This window comes from Lathamus discolor, chromosome 8 (assembly GCF_037157495.1).
Source record: "Lathamus discolor isolate bLatDis1 chromosome 8, bLatDis1.hap1, whole genome shotgun sequence".
Taxonomy (NCBI): Eukaryota; Metazoa; Chordata; class Aves; order Psittaciformes; family Psittacidae; genus Lathamus; species Lathamus discolor.
This window is the reverse complement of record NC_088891.1, coordinates 21,221,440-21,240,286: the sequence shown is the minus strand read 5'-3', so window position 1 is coordinate 21,240,286 and position 18,847 is coordinate 21,221,440. Positions and strand designations below refer to the sequence as shown.

The following is an 18,847-nucleotide window of genomic DNA, read 5'->3' as shown; positions in this document are numbered from 1 at the left end:
TATTCTTGCAATAGGTTTAATGATTCCCAGCTAACGGGGACTTCCCAGCTGCACTTGGAGTATAATAAAACCCCTTTGGCTTTTGTTAGACTTGCACAATCTCGCTGCCAATAATGATTAATCTTTCCCCCTAAGATCCCCTTATTACTTGGGTTTTACTTGGGAGCTGCTGTTCCCTCTGGAGCTTGGTGAGGGTTTCGTCCCAGAGCAGCTCTGGTGCAGTGCAGGTCACCTGCTATGCCTCCCTTTGTAGTCTGGTTTTGGCCCTTAATTACTGCTCTGTGGTGCTGTGCTTCCTAAGCTCCTCTGCACAGGAATGCTGTTTGGGGATGACGAGGAAGGAATTGAAAGAGGAATTCCTGAACATGGCCATGCTTGTAAGGGAGGATTGTCTGGATAGACTACTTGGTGAGGAGGTGCCGGGGTGAGGGTAGGCTCCCGCTCCTCTCTGACCATAGGCAAGCCAGGGAGGGCACTATAGAAGAACAAACAGAGGCAGTGATCGATGCCACTGCCACCTCAGCTGCTCTCGGCCGGACAGGCCATATCCCAGCCATCCCAATACAGAATCTTCTCTTTGTCTTGGCAGGGCATTTCTGGGTCAGTCTCCTCTAGATCAACAGGGAGGGATGGAGATGCCCCTCAGAGGTGCAGGAGGAGGCTGCAGGTACAGGCCTGGTCTGGGTAGATGTCTGTAAATGCGATATAGGGAATGGTTTTGGTGTATCGCCAAACATATGGGACTGGAGCTTCATGCTGAGAAAATGTGTGGTTTAATTCATGGCCATCTTGGCAGTGTTTTAATGGTTCATAGTAATAAAACCCCTGAGAACAGGAAGGGAATTGATGCTTAACAGACCTGAGAGACCTTTGGCATTAACAGGATACACGTGCTTTGTGATCAGCTTGTCACATCAGGCATAAGAGTTGTGATAGATGAATTTGCTGTATTGTCTCTCCAGCTTTGCCTGTGGGATCTTTTGGGCAGGCTGATCCCACCAGAGGTGCTTCATATGCCTGTGCTCTGGGTGGCTGCTAATTCTAGGTCTAATTCTAGAGAAGTGATCCACAGTACCAACAATTACAACTGACGGGGAAAATGCATGAGACTTTTGGGCTAGCAACTGGAGTTCTTGTCCAAAGCCTTTGCAAATGAATGTAAGTGGTCAGGGCTGTTGTTTCACATCCATCAGAGCATCCTGAAGAAAAGACTCCTTTTGGACAGTGGTTTTCAGCAGTAAGAGCTGCGGAACTGGTGCTAACAGAGCCTCAGTCTGAGCATGGTCAAAGACAAGCCATGTTCAGCACTGTTTCAGAAACCAAGGTTGTGTTGGGCTGCTCCAAGCAGGTTCTATAATCAGCCTTAACATAACAAGCCCATATGGGTACAAAGGGGGAGCATGAATGCTTTTTGGAAAGGAGAACTGCCTCACTTTGCAATTTTTAAAGGCTTATCATAGAATCAGAGCCTCGACACTCACAAGCAGAAGCTTCAGTGGCTTTGCTGCCCACCTCGCAGTGAAATGATGGGTGTGAAGGTGAGGTGGCACTGCTGGGAGAGGCACCCTGTCACTCACCACTGCCCACTGCAGCACCATAAGGAAGCTGAAGGATGCTGGCACCTATTTCAAGCTGTGCAAACCTCCACAGGGGGATTCTCCAGGTTTTGGGATCACTGGGGTGTCCCTATGGCTCTGCAAGGACTTGAATCGGAAGGTGCTTTGTCACTGTTACTGAGCTGTGTGGGGTCAAGCAAACGTATTTGCAAACTTCTGGTCACATTGAGCAAGTTGTCTCAGACAGGGCAAACCACCCAGAACTTGAGAGGAATCAGAGCTTCAGTTGTTTCTGACTGCTTTAAATCCAACATTGCTCAAGTTTTCATTTGTGCGAGCCATTTTATTCAGAAGTTCAGCTGGATGACTGCTTTGACCTGCACAAAAGCTTCTGAATCCAAACCCAAGCACATTTGCTTTTCGGTGCATGGTTGGCTCTGAAAAACATCTTTGTATTTGGGTTTTTTTGCTTCAGCAAGGAACCTGATAACCCAGCGTTAGCTGGAAATGGTTGGTTGGTTGGTTTGTTCCCCCCATTTTTATCTTTCAGTCCAGTCTGTGAGAGGTCCTGCAGATGCCTGTGACATTCCTGCTGGCTGAGATGGGCAGCTCTGGTGGGAGACCCCTCCCTCCTATTCCTGGTCAGGAAAGGGACACAACTGGGGGCCCTGGAAGACTGGCCGAGTGGAGAGCAAAGGCAGGACTGGCTCTGAGAGGACTTCTGATGATGGTGCAATCGAGAGTGAATGTGGATGAACATCACTTACCCCTTGCAGATGGAGCAATGTGATCTCCTTGCCTCTCTGCCTGCCCTTCAGCACCAAATGGGTGAGTTTGCCCACTTGCTTTTTTATGTTTTCTTCATTGTACCTGTGTTCCTTTCCGACTACTGGGTCAGCATTGCTGTCTCGTGTGTAAAGAGCATGTTCTCACTGTCCCTCCTGTTCCAGCTGGCTGCCCATCCCCAGTGCCCCTCTCTGACACTGTTTCTGGGCTCAGAGCACTTATCACCTTCCTTGAGCGAAGGCCGCATTTTCTCACCTCCTGCTCAGCCATTCAAGTAACATAAGGACCCCTTTCTACTGTGAGCAGGGCTGAGGGAGGCTGATAAAGGCTCTGCTTTCCTTTTAACCCTTCTATTTCTTCCACCAAAGCCTTTCAGGCCCTGCATTCAGCCCCCAGCCTGGCTGACTGCATCAGCACCCCAGGGCTGTCCTGGAGTCAGGGGGAGGTTCAGCTGAACTCAGTGGGCTGCATTGACACACTGGGTATGCACAGGCACTTCAAAGAGACTTCCATGGACAGGAAGCAGGGCAGATTAGAGGTACACTGAGGCTTTTATTTTATGCCAGGACTTCAAAATGTTCTTGCTGGTATTTCTGAGGCCCCGTTTTTAACCACTCTTAAATACTTGTATATAATATAGCAGGAGGCTGGCCTCTGTGAGCCACACAGCACTTCTTCATGGGCTGAGAGTCACAAGACGCTTCACATGGGCCGCAGAGCCCAGGGGAGATTCAGGGCTGGCTCCTTCAGGTCTGCTTCCTTGGGCAGCAGGAGCCAGCTCACCCAGCAGCCTCACCACCCTTCTGGAGCCTGAGGTTGGCCTCCCTGTGCCGTTGACCTGGCTACAGTGCTTTGCCCCCCCAGGGACATGCCACCTCCCTCCGGGTATGCTCAGGGAGGCAGTGTGAGGTGGCCAGAGGTCCTGGCAGGCTGCGGCAACCCTTGGTGCTGGGGTTTTGCTGCCTCCTCTTTTCTCTCCTGTGCTTGCACCCTTCGCAGACACGCATCAGCTCCACTCGCACAGGAGCACTGAGAGGAACACGCTCCAGCTGCTCTTCCTCCGTGGTTTCTCCCTAGCAATGTAAACTGTTTACAGGGCCTTTGTAAACAGCAGATTTGTTTAGGACATTGTCTGCATTCCCACCCTGGCCTTCCCTTATCCAGCAGCGCAGGGGGAGCACTGGCCTGCCAGCTGTGGGTCTGTGGCTGCATTGTCAGAGCAGGAGATGATGACAACTGGGAGGATGGAGCTGTGCACACTCATTCCTGCATTCCCTGTGAACATGGGGATCTAGGGGATCACACCAGGGTCACACATGCGCTATGGCTGCATGGCAATGCTGTTGCATCCAGCAGCAAGGAAAGGCATGGGATGGAGCTGCAGGATGTGCGTGTGAGAAGGAAGCTTGCTGAGCCAGTGCCCAGGGCACTGGGAGGTACATGAGAAGCCTTCAAAGACAGGAGCTTCATGTCAGAAGGTGCTGCCTAGCTGAAAGGTCCCTGAGCATGGTCACTGGCTCCCTGGGGAAGCTGAATCTCCAGGCAGGGGAAGGAGGCTGTTAAATCAACTTGGCCTCATCCCATGGGAGTAACGTCTGTAGATGCCTGCTCTCCCTTCAGAGCTCGCACGCAGGGGTTCAGCCTGTTCAGCTGGAGGTTGGCTTCCCTCCAGCACCCTTTGACCTTTGCAAAGGGAGAGGGTGATTTCTACCTGAGCTTCTGCATCTGCCACAGCAGCTTTGTCCAACTTGAGCTGGACTTAACTCCCAGGTAACCTTTAAACCACAGAGACACACTCTGAAGCCATGAACAGTTGCAGGTATGGATGAGGGGAGCTTGAAATAGAGGTTGATGTGCCAAAAAGAGGGCCTGGGTTGAGGGGAGCAGCAACAGGAATGTTTAGAAGCAGTGAGGAGCTGCTGGGTGAGGGGGGGGGGGGATGTTCCTCAGGCCCCCAGAAGGGGTAACTGTTGCCTGCTGCCCTGTGCTGGGCTGTCAGGGACTCACAGCAGATCATTTGGCTGTTTGTTTGCCCCGTTCCCTGTCAACCACAAGTTTGAGTCTTGAATTCAAACATCCTGACTGGAAAGGACGAGACCTCTGACTGACACCTCGGGTTGTTGCCAGGCAGGACTTGCTTCCAGGAGACACAAACAGCTCAAAGACAAAGCCAAACATGGGGAGAAGCAATCTGACCCCATTTTCCATAGCGTTGGCTTCCCAAGTATGTGGCTGCTGGTTGCTGTTCAGAGATGGTCTCCTCCTCCCCTGTTGGTGTGGCTGGGTGTGGGGCTGGTCGCCCACTCTGGCTATGTCCACATGGTCACCGTTATTAGGAAGGAAAAGCCATTAAGTTCCTCCTGCTTCCCTCAGAGCCATGGATGTACAGCACAGACCCAGCCTGGCCTGGGGACAGGCAGGAGGCTGGATTTTGGATGTCTCTGTATGTTTTAAATACCACATAACCCCCCTGTTTTCCTCTGGGGGATGTGAATAGCTGAGGGTTGTCCAGCAGAATCCTGTTGACTTTCTGGTGAGCTTTAACTGTAAATATTTGAACAAAAAACTCTGATGTTAACCTGAGCAGAATCTGATCTCTCTGTACACAGTGAAATCTGGCTCAAGTCACAAGTGAGAGCGAGGGTGGTAGTTTCAGGTGATTCCCCAGTGGATGTGCGTCCACATCAGCACAGAAATCAGCATGTTCTCTGTCATGGATGGCAGCTCATCCATCAGGAAGGGCTGAAGGGGCAGCTGGAATTGCTGGGCAGGATGGAGGTGCCTTGGCTGAGCTTAATGTGGTCCTGAACAGGAAAGCAGGAGAGCTTTAGGTTGTGGTGGACGACTAAGACGGAAGGTAGAAAGCACAAGGCTCTCAAGAGAGTTGCTAGTTCTTTTCTGGGTCTGGAGTTTGCCTGTAGCTTGGGACCAGGTTTGCTATAAAGCCCAGAGTTCCAAGAGGTTTTCAGCTCTGCCTTAGGTAAAACCCCCTCTGCTCAGCTCACTGACCTGCATTGCTCCCTCTTGCGATGTCAGTGGATGCTATAGGAAGGGCTCAGTTCACTCCTTTCTTCTTTTGGACTCTCACCTTTGTCATGGTGAAAAGGAGGCAGGAAGCTCTCTGGGAAACTGCCTTCCCTTCATCTGCTCGCTGCCTGATTCATCCCTGGAACTCTTCTGTGGCCTGGCATAGGGATGCCAAACTCCAGGGAGCAGAGCCGTGTCCAAGGGAATGAGGAAGAGTACAAATTCCTGAGGAGAGGCTGAGCAGATGCATGGATGGAGACAGCACCAATACCAAAGCACAAATGGGAAAAACAGTGTGGCTGTGGGGACCGTGAGACAGATGGGAATGAGGAGAGTGCTCACACAGCCCCACAGGACCAGCCTGGACTTTGGGATTCAGATGCCCCTGAGCAGACCCAAACGTGATCCTTATAAAACATCTTCCTTATGGGAGCAGCCTGGGGTTCCTCAGAGCTGGCAGTATCAGCGGGGCAGGAGGTGAGAGGGGAAGGGACAGGGCCAGACCAGGCACTGCCACAGAGACTCTGGTTCTGCTCTCAAAAGCTATTTCGAGCACTGATGTTTCCAAACGAGGAGCTGAGAGCTGCCCCCGCAGCCCTCGAGTGCCTTGAAGGCCCACCTTCCTTTAGGAAAAACCTGTGCTTTGCTTAATGAGGTCCTTGGAGTGCAAACATCTGAAAGGTCCCAGCCTTCACTCCAGATTCACCCTGCTCAAGACACCCAAGCAGGCAGGGCTGTTCCTTTGGACCCATCCTGCATCCAAAAGGAGTGAGCACAGGTCTTTTGGCCTCCCTTTTGGAAGGGAGGGCAGCTGAGGTGGCTGTGGCCAGTTTGTAGCTCTGTACTGCTGCCTGAGCTGGCTGTATCCCAAACCCACTTAATTGCTCTTTGTGCTGTGGGAGTGGGAGAGGCCACGCCACAACACCCTACACACACTGGCATGAAGGGGAGGGATGCACAACCACACTGCTGGTGTTCATTATACTTCTTTTCCACATGGATATAGGGAGGAGGCAGGAGAAGGAGAATGGCAAAGCCTCTGGAGCTCCAAGCACCTTCCACCAGAAGGCAAGGCTGTGAGTGCAGCGTGTGTCCAGAGCAGCTCCTGTGCACTGAGCCCTGCAGGTTCCACCTCCAGGCCCGGTGTGATGAGAGATTCCAAAGGCAGAACTGGAAGCAGGCTGGCAAGTGCTGCCTAATTAATAGGGAGGTTGACTGTTAATCACCTGGGGAGGATGATTCCTTGGGGTGGGAAGGGCTGATGATGTGGAGCAATTTAGAGATCTGTGAGTACCTGGGGTGCTGTGAGGTGCTGTGAGGTGCTGTGAGGTGCTGTGAGGTGCTGTGAGGTGCTGAGGTGCTGAGGTGCTGTGGGTGTTTCTGAGCTGGGTTTGGTGCTCACTCCCAGCCTGCCCCATGTGCGGGGCTGCGAGCTCAGTGTGTGTGTGTGTGTGTGTGTGCAGGCTGGAACAAGTCCCATTTAGGTTTGACCTTTTGCTGGATATTAAAGCCTTGCTGTGGCTCAGTGAGATGAGTGCTATGGCAAACACAATTTCTCAAGATGAAATATCTCTCCAGTGGGTAATTCCAGCCTCATTTGAGGGTGGGTGTATTTTTTTTTCCCCTTTCCCACTGAATCATTTATTCCTGGTGTCAGGAAGGTGCAGAATGACTTTCCCCACTGGCTTTCAGAGCTTCATTGATTCTTCAACTCCCACTCCTGCAAATCTGCTGGAGCAGCAGCCCTTTGCCTCTGCAGTTTTCTCAGGAGGGGCGTGGGGAAGGGGAGAGTATGAGGCCTGGGGGAGCTCTCCTGTGACCCCAGTCACAGCCTGGGGGAGATGCTGTCATGGTTTAAGCACCGTAGTCCAGAGGCAGTGTCTTAATTTGTAAGTTTTTTGCCTTAAAAGCCTTCTCAGCACTCAGCTGCGTGGGGAAAGGGCACATGGAAACTGCTGGAGAAAGCAAGGTCTGTGCTGAAGGATGGGGAGCGGGGCACGAGCCTGAATCTTGGGCCACCCTGAGCACCACTTGGACATGGACACAGGTCACCAAAGGCACGGCAGGTCCCTGCCTGGCTGAGCAGCCTCCTGAAGGCAAAGTGTGGTGCTGAGGGGGGCAAATGAGTGTAAAATGCAGAGCAGTGCTTGACCCCTCAGCCTTTCAGCAGGGCGGAATGGACACCTTGTGTCCAGCAAAGCTGGTCACCAGGCGCTTGCTATTGAGCTCCGTAACTTTGATTTAAGGAGATTGAAGCAGTCTGACCATGCCCATTAATACTTACACCATTCCATTGCCAAGGAGTTGTAAATGTTTCAATTCCTGCTGGGCTTGGCCCAGCTTCTCCTTGTTTGTTATCCTAAATGCACACAGGACATGACCCTGCTCCCCCCCTCCAGCACTCACTCCAATTCCATTTAGTTTCCACTTCTCCCTAGGAACCACTGTAACCATTCAGAGGACAGAAGAATGAAGGGAGGTGGATGTTCACAGGGATCGTGTGCCCTCCTTGTGATCAGGCCTCATGCTCTGGCAGTCAGTGTTAAATGGGCTCAGACAGACGTAAGGGCACATGCACAGGGGTGCTGCTGCGTGGCTGCAGGGAAGCTGGGGGCTGGAAAGTGCTGGAGGATACTCAGTGCTGGCTGATCTTTAAGTCCCTCTTTATTGCAGTGCTACAGAGGAACAAGAAAGATCAATATTTATTAGTCACAGAAAGCATAATTTTGCATGAAAAGCATCGATCAGAGTGTCAGCTGAGACAGTGTTATTACATCTGCTTTAAGATTTGGTCAACAGCCCTTTATGAGTAAGGACATTGTTCCCCATGGTAGATAGAGCCAGGGCATGAAGGAAGAGCTCAGATTAGAGGGGAGCAATCCAGGGGCTGCAGTAGTGTGAGGTGTCACAGGATAGGAATAAGGGCTTTGGCTCTTGTTCTCCACCTCATCGTTCTGTGTGGTCAGTTTGTCACTGAGGTCTTAGGTCCACTAAGTACCACCAAAAGACGTTCATGGTTTCAGAGTCGGGTTCTGGTCTTTTTTCCTAGTCAAATAAGCTGTTTGCCGCCTGGGGTCAGGGTGAATGCTTCCCCCACGAGGTAGTCCTGTGCAGTTATTCACTTTATGGGATGCTTGTACCATCCTTTAAGGCAACTCAGCGTATGTAGTGAGCACATCTGTCAGTCCCAGCTCTCCCCCAGTCGTTCTTGTGCACTTTGACTGACTCCAGCTCAATCTGACCACTGGGTAGAGATGTCAGAACACAGGCCTGAGGACCACATCCAGCCAGTTTGTGTGGCCAGGCATGGGGAGCCTGCGACTGCCTGGCTCTCACCCAGCCAGCCAGTGGGCCAGGGTGGGCAGGGGATGTGCGAAAGCGCTGTGGGCATTGCCGTGCAGAGTGGGAGGCAGCTGGGAATGGCAGTGGCATGGAGGAGGCAGAGCAGCTCTGTGGCAGCCATCAGTGGGATGGAGAAGGGCTTGAGAGGATGTGGTGGAAGGAGGAAGATGAGGAAGCTAGAAGTTGTTGCAGTTTTACAGCTGGACACAAAAGACCAAGGGAAGAGGGTTCTGGAGCTCCACTGCCTGGAGACAGCTGCTGCTAAAACCAGTCCTTGCCACAGGTGCTGAGGAAGGGTTATATCCCTCAGCATATGGCAGCAGTGATCCCCTTATGCCTCTGCAAAAGCAGTTCAAATCCTGCCATCTCCAGCAACTGGCAACAGCAGAGATACAGGAGCACAGAGATGGGCATGGAAACAGAGTGAGGCACTCTGGGGTCAGGCTTTCCAGCAGTGCCACTGACTCCCTTAGGCCCAGCCACGGGTCAGCTGCACACATACTGCAACTGCAGAACTCGCTTTCCACTTAGACACCAAACTGGTCAGCTCAACAAAACCTCTTGCTCCAGTCACTGGGGGCATGGTGTCCTTTCAGAGGAGTCCTGCTGTGAAAGTCATGGTCAGAGCAGGCGCTTCTCCCATCTCCAGCCCTGTGCTGGGTATGAGCCAGGGCAGCATGCCCTTGGCTTGGTAAAAAGGTCCTGAGCAGTTTGTAGGCTGGTTGTGAGCCTTAATCTAAGTGTTGGTAGATAAAAGGGGTCCTCAAGTGAAGATGAGTGGCTCTGGCTATCTGACTGATGGATGAGGTGTTCATACAAGCAGAAGGGAATGCCGTGTGGATCCTGAAATAGCTTCTGCCTCCACAGCCCTCCTGTCAGTGAGAGAGGCTGCTGAAGAGGACACAGGTACCTGCAGCCCATCTGCATTACAGCTGCTGCTGGAGAGATTTGTGGCACTGGTATCCCCAGCATAGGAGGATGAGGCATCTCCTATGAGGCACAGGAGCTCAGGGCTGCAGCATCAGTGTGCTGATCCTCAGACAGTGCGGGGTGCCTGTATTTGGGGACACAGCCTGGGTAGGGTGTTGAGGGTTGCGTTGATCCAGGAGTGTTGCTGTGCTGGTTGCAGCACATGGAGCAGGCAGCTTTGCTGCATGGAGCTCACTGAGACTACCATTAATTTTGTATTAGGACATAAAACCTGTTGAGCTGAACAGACCAATGGTGCTTCCAGCCCAGCCTCCTGTCTCCATCAGAAGCCAAGGCCAGATGCCTTAAAGGAAGGCATAAAAATCCCATAATGGCCACAGTTGTGCAGTAAAACCCTATGGGGGAAGCTTCCCCTGACCCCACCTGGAAGCTCATCCCCTGGAGCAGGACAATCAGAGCTGTTGTGCTGATTTTCATTTGAGCTGCTGTCACTGTGGGTGCTGTTCTTATCCACATAAACACTGATCCTGGAGTGAAACTCCCTCATGCTCTTTGTCACATGGTTCTTTTGATGTCCTGGAAAGGAGCTGATGTTCTTGGATACCATGGTCAGGATAGGTCCTGGATGACCTGCCACAGACTGCTCTTAGGAGAGCAGAAGAGGAGTTTAGCACCTTCCCCACCACCCCAACTGGTCCCTGCCCCTTCCTGGGCTCTTCAGGTAGAAGTGGAAGCACTTTCTTGTCTGGCAGTGCCCTGTCAATCTTCTTTTCCTTGGACCTCCCAGCCAAGCTTCTTGCTGTTGAGTGAAGCCTGGGGAGCTGAGCAGGAAGCATGTGACAGAGGCTGGAGCAGTTGAAGACCAGGACAGTGGCCCGCTGTGATGTCTGGGAGGAGAGCTTGGTGCGACATCACCTCTAATGAGGACTTTTGATGAGATTTGCACTAAGTAAAAACTTCGAAGACCCACTCCCAAGGAGGCATCTTTAGGGTGAGATTCCCAGACCACAGACTGCCTTTTCCACTGCCTGTATCCCCCAGTCCCTGCCAGCCTAAGCATGGAAGAAGTTGAAAGAAGATTACCCGTGAAGGAGCAGCAAAGGTGTGTTTACCTGCTAGCAAAACAGGAGAGGGAATGAAGGCAGGGGAGCAGGTCTCAGCATGCAGAATGGGGGGGAGGTGACACAGCCCGTGATAATTGGACCGTTAAATCCAGCAAAGGCATTGACACTGCACAGTGTGGCTCAGGGAAACGGGGGTTCTGTAGGAGCAGTAACTCTCCAATAGCAAGCACTAATGAGGATCTGCAGTAATTTTTCTGCTGATCCAGTGCTTAATCCTGTTGTTCAGACTCCAGGTCAAACTCTCCTCAGAGCACGGTGCAGGGGCCGCAGTGCTTTACAGAGAGGTGCAGGCGTGACTCAACGGAAATTCTGGCTCAGAAATACATTTAGAAATGCCTGTCAAATGTCCGTTGCGCTAATTGTCCAAACTTTAGTTTCCTGTGCTGCCTCTCTGCCAGCCCTTCCACCTCCAGAGACCTCTGCACCAGAGGGAGCCCATCCAGTCCTTGTGGTCAATCCAGTTAAGTCCAGACTCTGTCCAGGCCTGGAGCTTGAGGCAGACTTAACCTGGGGCTGAAAGCAAAGACAAAGATAATTTTACCTCTCTACTGTCTTGGGTTTTTCAGCTCTTTTTCAGCTGGGTAGAGGACATGGAAGGGCAGAAAACCTCTTTTTCCATCTCATGTCTGGCCAGGCAGATTGCATTATCATAGAATCACAGATTGGTTTGGCTTGGAAGGGACCTTAAGGATCATCTGCTTCTTCCAGGGACAGGGCAGCCACAGCTTCTCTGGGCACCCTGGGCCAGCGCCTCAGCACCCTCACAGGGAAGAGCTTCTGCCTAAGAGCTCATCTCAGTCTCCCCTCGGGCAGGTTCAAGCCATTCCCCTTGGCCTGTCCCTACAGGCCCTTGTCCCAAGCCCCTCTCCAGGTTCCCTGCAGCCCCTTTAGGCACTGGAGCTGCTCTCAGGTCTCCCCTTCAGGAGCCTTCTCTTGTCCAGGCTGCCCCAGCCCAGCTCTCTCAGCCTGGCTCCAGAGCAGAGCTGCTCCAGCCCTCGCAGCATCCCCATGGCCTCCTCTGGCCTCTCTCCAGCAGCTCCACGTCCCTCTTGTGCTGCTGCCCCAGAGCTGGATCAGGGCTGCAGGGGGGGTCTCCCCAGAGCACAGCAGAGGGGCAGGATCCCCTCCCTGAGCTGCTGCTCATGCTCTGGGGGTGCAGCCCAGCACACAGGGAGGTGGTTCTGGGCTCAAGTGCTCACTGAAGCTGGGTCCTGGGGAGCTTCTCACTGACCAACACACCCAGATCCTCTCCTGAGGGCTGCTCCATCCGGTCTCCCCCAGCCTGGGTTTGTAATACTGCAGATGTTCCAGCTGTGCTGCTCAAGTGCAGATGGCTTTGCAGGGTGTTGCTTCTGTCTTGCTTTGGGTTTTGGACTACCAGGCTGTGATGGAGAAAGGACTGACAAGTGTTTTGTGTTGACCCTTATTTCCTTGGCCTGAAAGCTGCACAATCCCCAGGACTGACCAGAGCTGGTCAGAGGTGTCCCTTTTGCTGAGTGCAGACACACTCTAGAGCTGCTGATTCAGCATTCACATGATACTTCTCCCACAGAAGCATCCTTCCTGCATAGCTCAGCATTCCTGAATTGGAGTGAATGATGCTAATGTGTGAGAACACCTACTGTATTTTTACTGTCATTTGCATGATGGGATGTGCCTCCTTTCCTCAGTAGGAGGAAGGTAGTAATCCAAGCTCACTGTTTCTGTATTGCTTCTGAATTGACTTCACTGCTTTGCTTGCACAATCACATAGGTCCTGGTAGCAGGACAGGAGTGCGACCCTCTGCTGGACAGGAAGGGGCTGAGCTGGGACGGAAAGAGATGCCAGGCTGTGTGACACGGGTGTTGTGAGATGCTGAGCATGATGTGTTTCTCAACACAGGGCTGGAGTTTTCTTGATGCAGTGTGAGCTGATCATGAATGGTTTGGGTCTCCCTGGAACTCATTCCCTCCCTCGGGCTGTCTGAACTGGTCTGTGACTTTCCAGAGGAGTCTGGCAAAGGGAAGTGCCTGGGATATATTTGTTTGCCTCTCTTTCCCTTTGATGCCTCTTCCCTAATTGTGGGAGGCTTGTGCAGCTTGGGGTTGACCTTCTCTGCTTGGACTGGACCAGTGCTCCCTTGGTAAGTAGGCATTAATAGCAGGGGAGGGCAGGACCTGTGATAACTCAGTCTGGCAGCCCCAGCCCCGTCAGCACTGATGTGATGGAATGGTCTTTGGAGACCCAAAGAGCTTCAGTCAGCTTTTCTTTGTGAAAGGGATTGTTGTAAAAGGAATAAAGTAACAACACAGAGGCCTGAAACTCTGCAGGAGGGGACAGAACCTGAGACAGGAGATGCTAAGGCAGGTTAAGGAAAGGGTTAACGTGGTGCCATCCCTGTAGTCAGGGCTGATGTTTGTGAATCTGGATCTGCTCCTCTCTTCCTGCCAATGGAACCCCTGCTGGTGTCCGAGTAGTGCCTTGGTGAAACGTGTGTGCTGTGAGCAGGGAGGCCCCAGATACTGCTGGCCCTGCTGAGGAGCCCCTTAGGAGGAGAGGGATGTCTGTGCAGGGTTGTTTGGGCTCGCTTCAGAGCTGGTCCCTGCAGCTGCTGGGGACCACTGATCCCAGGGATCGTGGTTGTTCCTTTGGGAGGTGTGACTTGGGCAGGGGCCTGCTGGGAGCAGCGTGGCTTCACTGGGACAAAGGAATTAAAGAAGGGAAATGGATTTTCCTTCTGCCAAAGATTATGCATGTCTGTCTCACCCCGACATCCCACCATGTTGCTGAGCCCCAGGAAGACATCTGAGAGCTGGTTCTGGCTCATTTCCTGCAGCTTGAGACACTGCTCCATGGCATTGAGTTGGGCTTTGGGTTCCCCAAGTTCAGACCTCGGACCCTGTGGTCGAAGCCCAGCATGGAGCATGTTCTGTGGTGGCACAGGCTGAATGCAGAAGTCTCCTGCTTTGTTCTCTCAGTGGTGGTGGTGGTGATGTCAGGGTGCCATCCTGCTCCCTGCGTATGGTTTTCATCACCCTCCTATTAACCTAAACCAGCTTCTTAACACAGAGCACATCTCAGGCCCCAGCTCTGTCAAACACATCAGCTGTTCTTGCTGCAACATGTGGTTGATTAACAAGGAGATGATGAAATGTTGCAACGTGATTATTCCCTCATGTCACATCAGCCTGAAATGACACCAGGACACTTTAGGGATAGGAAGCACCTATAGTTTGTGAGGGGGGTTACAAGTCTGTGAGAGGGTTACCTCTCTTTCTGTTATTTCTATATCCCCTACAGGGACGAGACAACTTGCTGTCTGGGAGGGTTACCCTGACCACATAGCTCTGTGTTAGGACACCTTGTCACCATCATGCATCCAGAGGTCAGTGATCTGCCACTGCTTGGCACACATCCACACTCAGGTGTGTTAGAGGGATCTCTGTTACCCGCGGCTCTGTGTTTCCCCAGGCTGGAACAGCTCTGGTGTGGGGCTGGCAGAGTGGAAGCCGGGGCTGCAGCTGGCTGGGCAAGGGAACAGCTTCACTCATTGCACTGGAGCTGTCCCCGGTCAAGTGTCTTTTACACCGATTCTTCCCAGCCTTGTGGCATCCCCAAATGAGGCTCAGGGGATTACAAAGCAGTCAGCTTTCATTTAAAGCCTGACCTTGGCATCAGGCTGTTAGCATGGCAAGGAAGAGAGATGAGTTAGCTGGCAGCCTGCCTGCGTGTAGCAAGGGCTCTTTAAACCCTCAAAGGATGCATTAGCTTGGTGTCAGAGGCTTTGTTTGTGGCATTCCCCGGAATAACCATCCTCCCTCTGTCTGTGTGTGTGCATGTATCTCCTCCCTGCCTGCATCTCTGATGCTCCCCTATCCTGTGTCCGAAGAGCCCAGCTTGACAGCATGGCTAACTCCAGTGAGACAGATGGAGATGGATCCAGGGCTCTGTGGGGACAGCTGCATCCCTGACAGTCCCCTCTGGTCCTGCACCTGTTAGGAACTATACTTAGCATGGGAAAAGTTTCCAGAAAAGGGGAAAAGTGTGAGGCAGAAAGGTTGGGAATTTGGCCTCATGCTCCCCAAGCAGGTCCTGAAGCTCCAGAAATGCCTCTCAGTAATAGCATCCAAAGATGACAATCAGGTGAAAAGCTGGCACGGTTCGGAGACAGCCTGAGCGAGTGACAGCTTCATAACTCCTGGGTGGAAAGCCAGGAAGCCTGGTGTGTTTGTCCTGACAGGCCCCAGTGGTCCAGATCACTTGGCAACTGCCATATGGGAGCTCTGGTAGACACTGAGCGAGGCACGTGCTGGGGGGGGTCACAGGTTGGGCCTTCCCTGTGTGTGATGTGAGGCAGTGCAGACTCCGGTGTCCATCACGTATCACCCAGGGCTGTGGCAGTACCCCTGGTGCTCCGTGATTCAAACCTACAGCCCTCAGCAGGCTGCCTGCCTGCGCTCCAACCTGTCTGCCACGCTTACAGCCCTCCATCCGCCTGTTCATCATCCCTGTGTGTAACCACCTGCCCGCAGAGCTCGTGCAATGAATGGGGGAGGAAATCCTGCTCTCTTTGGTGCTATGCAGGGTTCTCTGTGAGGAGACGAGGCTTTTCAGCTCTTCTCTTTATGAAAGAAGCAGCTGAAGTGAGGTGCTGTGGTCTGATGGTGATGAAATGTGCCTTGCCCCATTCTAAGTCCTTCTTGCAGCCAGGGCTCCCTGAGAGCCTTGCGGAGAGGCCGGCTGAGCTGTGGTGTCTCTCCTGAGCAGAGCAGCAGATCCAGGTGGGTTTAGGTTTCTTTTTCCATTCTTTTCCTTTGGTGAGTGACGAGCTGCATTTCCACCACACAATACTCCTGTTGGTGCAGGAGGTACCCAAAGGGGGTACTTGATGCCCCTTTGCTCCGTCACTTGCAATGTGCAGCAGTGGCTCCAGCCTCTCGAAACCACCCCTCATCTTCCTCCCCCGGGAGGAGCTCCAGCTCCTTCTCCAGAGGGAGTCCCCTGCCCCAAGCTCCAGCTGGTGAGGACTGAAACTCTATCAGTGCTTCGGAAGTGCAGGAAGCTTCAGATGAATGGGAATGCAGCAGCTCCCAGATGCCTCCTGCGCAGGGCCCAGCTCCCAGCACTGCTGTCAGCTGGCATTCCCTCCCTGGAAGGCCACTGCTCTGCTCTCAGCTGCTGTCCCACTGTGCACACCCTCTCTGAAACCTGCACACTGCTCCTGCAGTCAGTGGTTCAGTGTTTGTGGCCACCTGGGCTGTTGCTTAGTGGGGGGATTTACTGGATTTAGATGGAAAATGCAACAGGAGCTTTAAAGTGCTTTGGGGCTAAGTTGAGTTCAGTTTTACAGTCTCTGCCCTGCTGCCGTCTTAGAGAGAAGCAGGAAAACTATTGTGTTGCACTTCAGAGCCATTGAGCACTGGGGGTTTTACTAAACATCTTCCCTGAATGATGTTTTTAGTCAGTGTTTTCCTAGCCTCAGGGGGGAGGTCTGGGTATGAAATCAAGGATGGAAGAGGCAATACAGTGTATGGTGAGGACATCAGCAGCGTCTCCAGCTGGTAGGATACATCCGTGATAACTGGATGATCTTTAAGGTCCCTTATAACCCAAAGAATTCTATGATTCTGTGGTTCTTAGCTGCCTAACCTGCATTTTTGCGGCACTGGAGCAGTTTGCATTTACTGTGCAGACAGTGGGATTGAGTGCACCCTCAGCAAGTTTGCCAATGACACCAAGCTGTGTGGTCCGGTTGATACGCTGGAGGGAAGGGATGCCATCCAGAGGGACCTTGACACGCTTGTGAGGTGGGCTGATGCCAACCTTATGAAGTTCAACCACGACAAGTGCAAGGTCCTACACCTGTGTCGGAGCAATCCCAGGCACAGCTACAGGTTGGGCAAAGAAGAGATTCAGAGCGGCCCTGCAGAGAAGGACTTGGGGGTGCTGGTCGATGAGAAAATGAACATGAGCCAGCTTCAGTGTGTGCTCACAGCCCAGAAAGCCAACCGTATCCCGGGCTGCATCAAAAGGAGCGTGACCAGCAGGGCGAAGGAGGTGATCCTGCCCCTCTACTCTGCTCTTGTGAGACCTCACCTGGAGTATTGTGTGCAGTTCTGGTGTCCTCAACATAGAAAGGACATGGAACTGCTGGAACAAGTCCAGAGGAGGCCACGAGGATGATCAGGGACTGGAGCACCTCCCGTATGAAGACAGGCTGAGGAAGTTGGGGCTGCTCAGCCTGGAGAAGAGAAGGCTGCGTGGGGACCTCATAGCAGCTTCCAGTATCTGAAGGGGGCCTATGGGGATGCTGGGGAGGGACTCTTCATCATGGACTGTAGTGACAGGACAAGGGGTAATGGGTTAAAATTTAAACAGGGGAAGTTTAGATTGGATATAAGGAGGAAATTCTTTCCTGTTAGGGTAGTGAGGCACTGGAATCGGTTGCCCAGGGAGGTTGTGAGTGCTCCATCCCTGGCGGTGTTCAAGGCCAGGTTGGATGAAGCCTTGTGCGGGATGGTTTAGTGTGAAGTGTCCCTGCCTGTGGCGGGGGGGTTGGAACTAGATGATCTTGAGGTCCTTTCCAACCCGAACTATTCTATGATTCTATGTGAATAAGGGCATTTTATCATTTCCAGGCGCTTGAGCCCTGCTGGTTCCTGTGCCTGCTCTGAGGCCACAAGGATGCTTTCTGTGCCATTAGCAGTGGGGAAATGCTTCTCTCGTTTCAGTGGCCACTTGGCAACTTTTTCCACTCAAGACTGGGAAAATCCTTCTCACATTTCCCAACTTTTCGATGTGGTGCATAGAGAGAATCCTACCGATTGCTGCTTGGGAGTGGAAGAAACAGGAGCTCGTTCCTAATCTCAGTCATGGAGATTGTTTGAATGAAACTGGTAAGTGCGGGATAACTGGATGACCTGTATGTTACATGCCAGGTGCTTAACCTGTCTTCATGTATGCCACGGAAGCTTTCCTAGAACCAGAAGCACTAGCTAGCAGAAATTGCCTCTGTCAGTGCTCCTTATTGGACTGCATCAAAGGAGAATTAATAAAGAGTTAAAACCCCCACCAAAACTGGGCTTACTAAGGCAGACCAAGTCATAAACAGCTTTGAGTGTGCGGAGGTCAGGTTTCAGTTGGCCTTCCTGAAAACAGGGGGGTTCTGGCATTGGACCGTGATTCATTGTGCTGGAATATTCCAGTACAGGGGTTGTTAACGCAGAGAGGGGCTCCTTGTGTGTCGGGTTTCTGCCTCCACGTTCGCTGTGGCAGATTTGTCCTGATAGCATTTCTATCAGTATAAGTTATCTGTTTCCAGTTAACCCAGATGAAAGCCTGAGCGTGGTTATTGCATTCTAAGGTTGCTGGAACTTGTTAATAATTTAGAATAATAAAGTCAGTCGAATGAATTCACTTCTAAAATGGAGCTTATTTGCATTGGCTTGTCTTTTTTGGGAGCAGAGCTCTCTGCGGGCATATGTTTGTGTAAGCTTTTTGTATGTGCTCCTGAGTGTTTGTGTGCATACGTAATTTTCTTCACCATCTTAAAACCAAAAGAGGCTGAGCTGGATTTAAATGTTGTACAAGAAAATATAGGTTCTCCCTGCCTGTGAATATATTCAGTGAAGGTCCACCCCGAAGCAAAGCTGAATAGCTATGGTATAAATCCATGGGGAAAAATGGGGTTTGTGATGGAAATGCTCTCTCATTTTAAATTATAGGCATATGTGAAGTTGAAATTCACGCTGCAGCATCCAGACGGTGCCTCAAGCTGGCTGCACATTCCCAGAAAGGAAGAAACTACCCCCCCCTTCCCAGCCTACCTGCAGAATGACCTTTCTTCTGATGCTGACTTGCAGCTCAGGAGCTTTTGTGCTGTGAGAGGCAGGGTAAGATACATGGGGTGACAGATTGCTGCTGACGGGGAAAGGCTCATTCAACTGCATTTCTCTGCAGCCCCAATGATAGATCCAGGGGCTTGTTAGAGGAACAAGAGCAGCAGCCAGTAACCAGTTGGTCTAAGCCCTGGAGATAGACCGTATGTCCCACACTCTGTTTCCTAATCTGCGAGCGTGGGGTAAATTCAGCTGTGGTGTCGC

The 18,847-nt window shown here is 52.1% G+C and overlaps 1 long non-coding RNA gene across 1 annotated transcript; it reads left to right on the top strand.

The window, feature by feature from the left end:
* The first annotated feature begins 911 nt into the window (after positions 1-911).
* On the top strand, positions 912-18,631 carry LOC136018682 (uncharacterized). The gene is made up of 3 exons (XR_010614532.1): positions 912-2,384; positions 17,477-17,641; positions 18,470-18,631. It is a non-coding gene; the product is annotated as an uncharacterized LOC136018682 (long non-coding RNA).
* Positions 18,632-18,847: the final 216 nt, after the last annotated feature.